Source organism: Urocitellus parryii, chromosome 10, assembly GCF_045843805.1.
Source record: "Urocitellus parryii isolate mUroPar1 chromosome 10, mUroPar1.hap1, whole genome shotgun sequence".
NCBI classification, from domain to species: domain Eukaryota; kingdom Metazoa; phylum Chordata; class Mammalia; order Rodentia; family Sciuridae; genus Urocitellus; species Urocitellus parryii.
Window position 1 is genome coordinate 93,939,356 of NC_135540.1, and position 12,650 is coordinate 93,952,005.

Below are 12,650 nucleotides of genomic sequence, written 5' to 3' on the forward strand. Positions count from 1 at the left end.
TCAATAAAAATAACTTCTCGGGCTGGGGATGTTGATCAAGCCGTAGCGCGCTCACCTGGCATGCATGCAGCCCGGTTCGATCCTCAGTACCACATACAAAGATGTTGTGTCCGCCGAAAACTGAAAAATAAATATTAAAAAATTCTCTCGGGGGAACCAACATGGCGGCCGGCGAGGAGGCAGCACTTTCAATACCTCCGCAGTAACGGGATCAGAGAGACCCATAAATACACCTACATGCAACCTGCTGAGGAACTTCTAGCAAAATTCCGCTGAAAGGAGACCTGCCGGGAACTAGTAAGTCTATTTGAGGGGTCAGTTTGTCTCAGACGAGTGAATCTCGGCAATGCAGACCAGGGGCACAATCCCACCGGCCGCCGCCAAACTGCCGCTGCCCACGCATCGCAGCGAACCTACGAATGGCCACTGCCTGACTGGGCCCCCGCTGGCCTGGCTCTGGCGGTTTGGTGCTGCAAACGACTGCCCCCCCCCACCGGTTCGGCACTGCAAACAATGACCCCCCCCACCCCCCCACCCCCGCTCTTGTGAACAACTCCTGCCCGCCGGGCTCTGCGAAAGGCCCCACCCACACGGCAAACGGGCCCCGCTCGCCCGGCTCTTCGAACAGCCCTGCCCGCACGGGGAAATCAGGAGTGGAGCGGGACCCGCCACGCGGAACTCCCGGCTACTGCTCCCACCAGTGCTGACAACTGAGGTCTCTTGCACCAGCTTCCGGGGGCATGGCTACTAGAGGGCAAGCAAATTCACTGGGGGTTCTCAGCCCCAAGCTCTACAAACTTAGGGTCCGAGGGAATGGCAAACAGGGAGAGTGTGCCCAGGCGTCCATGAAAACAGGGCTCACAGGAGCAGCAGACCTGGCGTGTAGCCAGTATTGTGGCGAGCGTCACGGGTGAGCAGGGCCTAGCTCAAGGAAAAGTGGGGAAGTGACTAGATACAAGAGAAGGCCCTAGGCACTCAGGATTGGAGACCCGCCCAGTCCGGGAGGAAAAGCTGCTGCACAGTGACAGGCTCCCGCCTACTGAGAGGAGAAGCTTAGCCCGGTGGGCACAGCTCCACCTAATGGAAGAATAGTGAATCGAACTCTAAGACTGCATTGCTTAATTTTTTGTTGTTGTTGTTGTTGTTGTTTTAAAAAATTTTTTTAATTCATTTTATTTTATTTTATTTTATTTTTTTAATTTTAATCCTCATCTTTATTATTACTATTATTATTTTTTTAATTCTTTTTAATTTTCTATTTTTTCTTTCTCTTTCTTCTTTTCTTCTGTCTTTCCAATTCTTTTCAATTCTCTTATTCCCCCTTCCTCGAATTCTACCTGCTTACTCGCATTCTCTTTGGTGACTTCTTCCCTTCCCTGATAATACCTTTCCTCCCAAGCATCAAATAAATTTATAGGAGTAAACAGTAACTCAGCAGTCAAACAGAACAAGAAGCAAAATGAGCAGCATGAAAAAGCAAGGAAGAAAAGGAGTACAAACAATGCAGGACAGCCTAAATATTCAGGACGATATAGAGTCATCAGAAAAATGGTCATATAAAGAACTCAAGGAATACCTTAGACAGATGGAATGGAACCTTAAAGAGGATATGAGACAGCAAATTCAAGCAGTGAAAGTACACATTGAGAATGAATTACATAAACAGATAAAAGAAGAAGTTAAGCATCTTTATCAGGAGATAGAGATTATAAAAAAGAATCAAACAATAATCTTAGAAATGAAGGAAATTATAAACCAAATTAAAATCTCAAATGAGAGTATCACTAATAGAGTGGAGCAAGTAGAAGCCAGAACATCAGATAATGAAGACAAAATATATCATCTTGAAAAGAGTCCAGCCAACTCAGATAGGCTGGTTAAAAATCACGAGAGAAACATACAAGAGATATGTGATAATATAAAAATCCAAATTTAAGAGTCATCAGGATAGAGGAAGGGATAGAGATTCAAACCAGAGGAATGAGTAACCTACTAAATGAAATAATTACAGAAAACGTTCCAGAAATAAAAAAGGAAACAGATATACAAATTGTAGATGCATATAGGACACCAAGCATACAAAATCACAGTAGACCAACGCCAAGACACATTGTTATGAAGATATCCAATATACAGAACAAAGAGAAAATATTAAAAGCTACAAGAGAAAGGAGGCACATTACATTCAGGGGTAAACCAATAAGGTTAACAACGGATTTTTCATCACAGACGCTGAAAGCGAGAAGATCCTGGAACAACATATTTCAAACACTGAAAGACAATGGATGCCAACCAAGAATTCTATATCCAGCAAAATTAAGCTTCAGGTACAACAACGAAATAAAAATCTTTCACAATAAACAAAAGCTAAAAGAATTTGCAGCCAGAAAACCAGCATTGCAAAGCATCTTGAGCAAAACACTACACGAGGAAGAAATGTAAAACAATAACCAAAGCCAACAGTGGGAAGTACCTCAGTAAAGACAGACAGAGGGGGGAAAACTAATCATGGAGAAACAAACTAAATTAAAAAAAAAGAGAGATAAATAATCAAACAGGGCTGGAAGTACAAACCATATATGAATAGTAACTCTAAACGTTAATGGTTTAAACACTCCAATAAAGCGACATAGGCTGGTAACATGGATTAAAAAAACAAATCCAACAATATGCTGCCTCCAGGAGACACACCTGACTGGAAAAGATATACACAGGCTGAAGGTGAAAGGTTGGGAAAAAATATACCACACACACGGTCCTCGCAAGCAAGCAGGGGTGGCCATCCTCATATCTAATAAAATCGACTTCAGGACTAAGTTAATCCAAAGGGATAAGGAAGGACATTATATACTGTTAAAAGGAACCATTAAACAACAAGATATAACAATTATCAATATTTATGCACCAAATAAGGGTGCTGCGGAGTTCATAAAACAAATTCTCCTCAAGTTCAAGAATCAAATAGACCACAACACAATAATTATGGGTGACTTCAACACACCTCTCTCACCATTGGACAGGTCCTCCAAACAAAAGTTGAATAAAGAAACAATAGAGCTCAATATCACAATCAATAACCTAAACTTAACTGACATATATAAAATATATCAACCATCATCAAGTGGATATACTTTTTTCTCAGCAGCACATGGATCCTTCTCAAAAATAGACCATATATTATGCCATAGGACAACCCTCAGTAAATATAAAGGGGTGGAGATAATACCTTGCATTTTATCTGATCATAATGGAATGAAACTGGAAATCAATGATAAAAGAAGGAAGGGAAAATCCAATATCACATGGAAAATGAACAATATGTCACTGAATGATCAAGGGGTTACAGAAGACATAAAAGAGGAAATCAAAAAATTCTTAGAGATAAATGAAAATACAGACACAACCTATCGGAATCTATGGGACACAATGAAAGCAGTTTTAAGAGGGAAATTCATCGCCTGGAGGTCATTCCTCAAAAAAAAGGAAAAACCAACAAATAAATGAGCACACACTTCATTTCAAAGCCCCAGAAAAGGAAGAGAAAAACAACAGCAAATGCAGCAGAAGGCAAGAAATAATTAAAATCAGAGCGGAAATCAATGAAATTGAAACAAAAGAAACTATTGAAAAAATTAATGAAACTAAAAGTTGGTTCTTTGAAAAAATAAACAAGATTGACAGACCTTTAGCCATGCTAACGAAGAGAAGAAGAAAGAGAACTCAAATTACTAACATAAGGGATGAAAAAGGCAATATCACAACAGATGCTACAGAAATACAGAAGACAATTAGAAATTATTTTGAAAACCTATATTCCAATAAAATAGAAGATAGTGAAGATATCGATAAATTTCTTAAGACATATGATTTGCCCAGATTGAGTCAGGAGGATACACACAATGTGAACAGACCAATATCAATGGATGAAATAGAAGAAGCAATCAAAAGACTACCAACCAAGAAAAGCCCAGGACTGGACGGGTATACAGAGCAGTTTTACAAAACCTTTAAAGAAAAATTAATACCAATATTTTTCAAGTTATTCCAGAAAACAGAAAAAGAGGGAGCTCTTCCAAATTCATTCTATGAGGCCAACATCATATTGATTCCGAAACCAGACAAAGACACCTCAAAGAAAGAAAACTACAGACTAATATCTCTGATGAACCTAGATGCAAAAATCCTCAATAAAATTCTGGCGAATCGGATACAAAGGCATATCAAAAAAATTGTGCACCATGATCAAGTAGGATTCATCCCTGGGATGCAAGGATGGTTCAATATACGGAAATCAATAAATCTTATTCACCACATCAATAGACTTAAAGATAATATCATATGATCATCTCGATAGACGCAGAAAAAGCATTCGACAAAGTACAGCATCCCTTTATGTTCAAAACATTAAAAAAACTAGGGATAACAGGAACTTACCTTGACATTGTAAAAGCTATCTATGCTAAGCCTCAGGCTAGCATCATTCTGAATGGAGAAAAATTGAAGGCATTCCCTCTAAAATCTGGAACAAGACAGGGATGCCCTCTATCACCTCTTCTATTCAATATAGTTCTCGAAACACTGGCCAGAGCAATTAGAAAACGAAAGAAATTAAAGGCATAAAAATTGGAAAAGAAGAACTTAAATTATCACTATTTGCGGAAAACATGATTCTATACCTAGAAGACCCAAAAGAGTCTACAAAAAAACTACTAGAACTAATAAATGAATTCAGCAAAGTGGCAGGATATAAAATCAACACGCATAAATCAAAGGCATTTCTGTATATCAGCGACAAAACTTCTGAAATGGAAATGAGGAAAAACACTCCATTCACAATATCCTCAAAAAAAATAAAATACTTGGGAATCAACCTAACAAAAGAGGTGAAAGATTTATACAATGAAAACTACAGAACCCTAAAGAGAGAAGTAGAAGAAGATCTTAGAAGATGGAAAAATATACCCTGTTCATGGATAGGCAGAACTAACATCATCAAAATGGCAATATTACCAAAAGTTCTCTATAGGTTTAATGCAATGCCAATCAAAATCCCAATGGCATTGCTTGTAGAAATAGATAAAATAATCATGAAATTCATATGAAAAAATAAAAGACCCAGAATAGTAAAAGCAATTCTAAGCAGGAAGTGTGAATCAGGCGGTATAGCGATACCAGACTTCAAACTATACTACAGAGCAATAGTAACAAAAACAGCATGGTACTGGTACCAAAACAGGCGGGTGGACCAATGGTACAGAATAGAGGACACAGTAACCAATCCACAAAGCTACAACTATCTTATATTTGATAAAGGGGCTAAAAGCATGCAATGGAGGAAGGATAGCATCTTCAACAAATGGTGTTGGGAAAACTGGAAATCCATATGCAACAAAATGAAACTGAATCCCCTCCTCTCACCATGCACAAAAGTGAGCTCAAAATGGATCAAGGACCTTGATATCAAATCAGAGACTCTGCGCCTGATAGAAGAAAAAGTTGGCTCCGATCTACATATTGTGGGATCGGGCTCCAAATTCCTTAATATGACACCCATAGCACAAGAGGTAATAGCAAGAATCAACAAATGGGACTTACTTAAACTAAAAAGTTTTTCACAGCAAGAGAAACAATAAAAGAGGTAAATAGGGAGCCTACATCATGGGAACAAATTTTTACTCCTCACACTTCAGATAGAGTCCTAATATCCAGAGTATACAAAGAACTCAGAAAATTAGACAATAAGACAACAAATAACCCAATCAACAAATGGGCCAAGGACCTGAACAGACACTTCTCAGAGGAGGACATACAATCAATCAACAAGTACATGAAAAAATGCTCACCATCTCTAGCAGTCAGAGAAATGCAAATCAAAACCACCCTAAGATACCATCTCACTCCAGTAAGATTGGCAGCTATTATGAAGTCAAACAACAACAAGTGCTGGTGAGGATGTGGGGAAAAGGGTACTCTTGTACATTGCTGGTGGGACTGCAAATTGGTTCAGCCAATTTGGAAAGCAGTATGGAGATTCCTTGGAAAGCTGGGAAAAGAACCATCATTTGACCCAGCTATTGCCTTTCTCAGACTATTCCCTGAAGACCTTAAAAGAGCGTACTTCAGGGATACTGCCACATCGATGTTCACAGCAGCACAATTCACAATAGCTAGACTGTGGAACCAACCCAGATGCCCTTCAATGGATGAATGGATAAAAAAAAAATGTGGCATCTATACACCATGGAGTATTATGCAGCACTAAAAAATGACAAAATCATGGAATTTGCAGGGAAATGGATGGCACTAGAACAGATTATGCTTAGTGAAGCTAGCCAATCCCTAAAAAACAAATACCAAATGTCTTCTTTGATATAATGAGAGCAACTAAGAATAGAGCAGGGAGGAAGAGCAGGAAGAAAAGATTAGCATTAAACAGAGATACGAGGTGGGAGGGAAAGGGAGAGAAAAGAGGAATTGCATGGAAATGGAAAGAGACCCTCATTGTTATAGGAAACTACATATAAGAGAGTGTGAGGGGAATTGGAAAATAAACAAGGAGAGAAATGAATTACAGTAGATGGGATACAAAGAGTAGATGGGAGGGGGGGAGGAGGGATAGTAGAGGATAGGAAAGGTAGCAGAATACAACAGTTACTAGTATGGCATTATGTAAAAATGTGGATGTGTAGCTGATGTGATTCTGCAATCTGTATTTAGGGTAAAAATGGGAGTTCATAACTCACTTGAAACTAATGTTTTAAATATGATATGTCAAGAGCTTTGTAAGGTTTTGGACAACCAATAAAAAAAATAAAATAAAATCCTTTAGCCAATGTGAAAAGAAATAAAAAATAAAAAAATAAAAAATTCTCTCTCTCTCTCTCTCTCTCTCTCTCTCTCTCTCTCTCATCTCTTTAAAAACAATAAAAATAAATACTTCTCTAAACCAAAAAGACTCTTAGCAAATATGAAAAAAAATTAATGTAATTCCTTGCATTTTATCATGATAATGGAATGAAATTACAAATCAAAACCAAAAAAAACCTACTGAAACTATAAACATATGGAAACTGAACAATACTCTTTTGAAAGATAAATGAGTGATAGGAGAAAGTAGGGGAGATTTTTAAAAATTCTTAGACTCAAATTAAACTAGTAATACAACATACAAGAACTTTTGGGATACTATGAAGTTGCTTTTAAGAGGAGAGTTTATAGCTATGAGTTCCTATATAAGAAAATCAGAACGATCCCAAATAAACAACCTTATGAGGCATCCCAAGGCCCTTGAAAAAAGAAAAAACCTATTCTAAAACCAGAAGAAAGGAAATAATGAAGATCAGAGCTAAAATCAAGGAAACTGAGAAAAAGAAACAATACAAAGGATTAAAGAAACAAAAAGTTGATTCTTCAAAAAGATAAACAAGATTGATAAACCAAAATAACCAAAAGAAAAAGAGAGATTAATAAAATTAGAGATGAGAAAATAAGAAATCACCACAGATATCCCAGAGGTCTAACAGATCATTAGGGACTATTTTGAAAACTTATACAACTGGAAAACCTAGAAGAGATGATACATTTCTATATACATACAACCCACCAAAATGGAGTCAAGAGGATATAGAAAATCTAAACAGACAAATAACTAGCAATGAGAAAAGCAGTAATAAAAAGCCTTCCAACAACAACAACAAAAAAAAGCCTAGGACTAGATGGATTCTCAGCTGAATTCTACTAGACTTTTAAAGAAGAACTAATGTCAATGTTTCTCAAATTATTCCATGAAACAGAAAGAGATGGAACGCTTCCAAATTCATTCTACGAAGCCAGTATTATACATATACCCAAACCAGATAGGGACACATCAAGAAAAGAAAACTATAGATCAATATCCCTGATGAACTTATATGCAAAAATACTTAATAAAATATTAGCAAATTGACTTCAACAACATATTAAGAAGATTGTACACCATGACCAAGTGGGTTTTATTCCAGAGATGCAAGGATACTTTAATATATGCAGATCAACAAATGCAATTCATCACATACATAGAATTATGGACAAAAATTACTTGGTCATCCCAATAGATGCAGAGAAAGCCTTTGACAAAACTTGGCACCCTTTCTTGATACAAACACTGAAGAAACTAGGATAGAAAGAACCTATCTCAACATCAAAAAGGCCATACATGAAAAACTCAAAGTCAACCTCATAGGAAATGGGGAGAAATCAAAAACATTTCATTTCAAATCTGGAACAAAACAAGGATGTCTAGTTTCATCACTCCTATTTAATATAATACTAGAAATTCTAGCCAGAGCAATTAGGCAAGAGAAGAAAAATGAAAGGAAGAAGTTAATTTATCAGCATTTGTAGATGATATGATCTAAAAAGTTCCAAATAAGACTTCTAGAGCTAATAAATAATTTTGGAAAAATAGCAGATTACAAAATCAACATACAAAAATCAACAGCTTTCCTATATACCAGTAATGAATCTGCTGATAAAGAAATCAGGAAAATAATCCCATTCACAATAGCTTCAAAAAATGAAATAAAACACATAGGGATAAATCCACCAAAGAGGTGAAAAAAACTCTACAATGAAAAGTATAGAACATGAAGAAGAAAAAGGGGGAGGAGGAGGAGGAGGAGGAGGAGGAGGAGAAATAATGGGAAGATGAAAAAATCTCCCATATTCATAAATAGGCAGAATTAATATTGTTAATATGGACATACTACCAAAAGGGATACAGGTTTGATGCAATACCCACCAAAATACCAGCAGCTCGGGAAGTTGAAACAAGCGGATCATGAGTTCAAAGCCAGCCTCAGCAACTTAGTGAAGCCCTAAGCAATTTAGCACAATCCTGTCTCAAAATAAAATATAAAAGGGGGCTGGGGATGTGGGTCAGTGATTAAATGCTCCTGGGTTCAATCCCTGATACAAAAGAAAAAATTCAGGAGGTATAATACATGACTTAAAATTATACTACAGAGCTATTGTAACAAAAAGTGCATGGTACTGGTATAAAAACAAACACATAGATTAGTAGTACAGAACAGAAGGCACAGAGAAAAACCCACACAATGATCTGATCCTTGACAAAAATCCAAAAACGTACATTAGAGAAAAGAGCATCTTTAACATATGGTGCTGGGAAAACTTATTATCCATATGTAGAATAAGACTTGACCCTTATATCTCATTCTGCACAAAAATCAACTCAAAATGGATCAAAGACCAAAGGCTTAGACCAGAAACCATAAAACTCCTAGAAGAAAACAGAGTTAACACTCTAGCAAATAGGCACAGGCAAGGACTATCTCAATAGAACCCCTAAAGCTTAGGAAATAATGCCAAGAGTTAATAAATGGAATGGCATAAAATTAAAAAGCTTCTTCACAGCAAGGGAAACAATAATGTGAAGACAGAACCTATAGAGTAGGAAATAATCTTTTCTAGCTACTCTTCTGATAGAGAATTAATAAATAGAATATATAGACAAACCAAAAAACTACCAAAAAATCAATAAATGGGCAAATGAATTAAACAGACACTTCTCAAAATGGTCAACAAATACATGAAAATTTATTCAATATCATTACAATTAGAGAAATGCAAATCAAAACTATCCTGAGATGTCATCTCATACCAGTCAGAATGGCAATCATCAATAATACAAACAATAATACATACTAGAGAGGATATGAATAAAAAGGAACACTTTTACATTGTTGGTAGGATTATAAATTAGTATAACCGCTAAGGAAATCAGTATGGAGCTTCCTCAAAAACTAAGAACAACCATATGACCCAGTTATACCACTCCTCGGTATTTATCCTAAAGAATTAATGTCAACATACTATATTGATACAAGCATATCTATGTTTATATCAGCACAATTCACAATAGCCAAACTGTGGAACCAGCCTAAGTATTCATCAACAGATAAATGAATAAATAAAATGTGATATATATGTAGTACATATGTATATTTTATATATATATATATATAGAGAGAGAGAGAGAGAGAGAGTTTTATTCAGCCATAAAGAAAAATGAAATTATGTCATTTGCAGAAAAATGGATAGACTTGGAGACCATTATGTTATGCAAAATAAGCCAATCTCAGAAGGTCAATGGTAATGTTTTATCTCATATGTGAAAGCTAGAGAAGAAAAAGAAAAAGAAAGATGGGGGCAATCATATGAAAAAGAAAGGGATATCAGTAGAATAGAGGAAAGGAACCAAGGGGTAGAAGAAGAGAGAGGGAGGAGTGCTAGGGAAGGATATTGGACAAATTATATTGTTAAATTATATGCATTCATTAATATGTAATGACAAATTTCACCATTATGTACAACTATTATATACCAATAAAATATGAAAAAAAATTCTGTTTTACTCATTTGGCAGTGGTTATAGACACAGTCATTCTTGATAAGTTGGGTTTTGAGGAAAAGGAGAGAGAAAAATAAAAGATAAAAAGGAAAACCAAAGGAAAGCGAAGGAGATAATAATGAAGCTCATTTTTTCTTTGCCTAAACGGAGATGACAAAAGGCAAAACATACTTTAGTAAAATTGGATTTTACCATGAACATTCTTCCTTTGTTCTTTTGGTTGCTCACCTACACATGATAGTTTTTCAAGCTTGTAAATCTATCCAGTGTTTACCTTGTTTTGTTTTGCTTCAAGCATATGGCCCTGATGAGATTAACTGATATAATATATATGCAAAGCCCATGATTTCTTAATAAAAATAAATCAGGACTGTTTTGTTATAAGGAACCCATCATAGCTAATGTAATAGGTACAAATTTTATGGTCACAAATCTTTGGTATAAAAAATCTCTCTAAACAAAATGAATAAAAAAGTGATCTCATGAAAATAGAAGGGAAACCAATAGAATAGAGGAAAAGGGATTGAGCAGGAGTGAGGAGGGAGAACATGCAGCAGTACTGGGGTAAAAAGAGCATCAAATTATGCTATGCCCATTTACAAATATACCACAATGAATCCCACTTTTATATATAATTATAGTGTAAAACCGAAGGTTAACAGAATTAGTGTATTATCCTCCTTCCAGGTACCTTAACTCCTAAGCTTACTTTCTCAATTGTGTTGCCCTCCTGAAGCTCCTCTGGAATTCAGGTTATAACCAGGACCTCCCACCAATGAGAGCTATCCAAAGAAATGATAGTGTTTATGGGGCAACTTCCAAAGATAGGACCTGAGTTTTATAATCATTGTTTTCTACAAATTAGCTTCAGGGTCTTCACCAGTGTATATGTCATTGTTATTATTCTTGTGGTTAATAAACATAATGATATAATGAAAAAAGTCTCTCTTTGAAATCTGATATAAATATGATTTCACTTTCTCCCCTAAAATCTCAATACCTGAGGGTTCACAAAGTAATATCCTTTAAGCTAGTATGAATCTCTGGGATAAAATACTATTTTTAATATTATGAACAGTTTATGTTTCTAATATACTTTAATTTACTGAGTATGGTATAGAAAATATTAAACTTATAAGTAAGGCAGGTTCTACAACTGTGGAAGGATTTTTTAAATACCTATTAAGTGTTATACAGGGAAACAGAGAAATAGATTTATCAATGTTGATGAAACTGGCTTATAAGACTTTGGCAAATGATCATATATAATGCAAATGGTGTTCTGGGTACAGGAATCTAACCCTTTATTTTCTATAGGAGCAATGATTCAATATTCACTAATTCGGTGTTGTGGTGACTTGATATAACTGAAAAATAATGATAATCAACTGATACTTGTGTATATTTGTGCTTAAAAAATAGATAAAATAGATGTGTCAAATTTTTCTTAAAGGTATATTTCTCATAGTTTTTGACTTATTCATTCCTCCCACTAGTTATTCCAAAATAATATATTTCAAAACCAAAGTACTCTTATTAGAAAATATATCTAGACCCTTCAGAAAGTCACTTGGGAAGTCAAATTCCATCCAAGTCTGAAAGTAGTGAAAAAAGCCAGTAATTTTGGGCATATAGTAACAATCAAAGCAATGGTCTAAGCTGTTGAAGATCCAAGAAGCAGTCATTGCAAAGGGAAGCTGAGGAGGCACATCAGACATGGCCGATATACCCATCTAACCTATTCTAGTACCAAACAAACTCCTGAAGGGCCTGAATGATGTGTTCACTTTTTATAATCAACAAAAGCTAAGAAAGTATATGTAGTAGATATTTAGTAACTCTTTGTTAAATAAGTGAATATAAGACAAAATAAATAAATAAATAAACCAAGTAAAATGGACCATCTAAGTAAAAAAACAAAAAAAAGTTACCTTTATCCCTGCTTTAGCTCCCACAGAAACAAACTAGTTGATAAAGTATTCAAATCAAACCAGTCCAATGTTCCTAAGTGACATCATCAAGCATTCGTCATGAAAGTTAAAATAGTAACACAGAGAAAGATTTTAAATAATCTCAATGTGGAATGATCAGATAAAATGTAAAGGAACATAAATATATACATATATAAGTATATGTATTTATATAAGAAGGAACATAAATGTGTATATATATAAATATAGTACAGTATTTATGCAAATCTTCTTGCCAATATCTAGTTGTTTTATGGAACTTTGTGCCA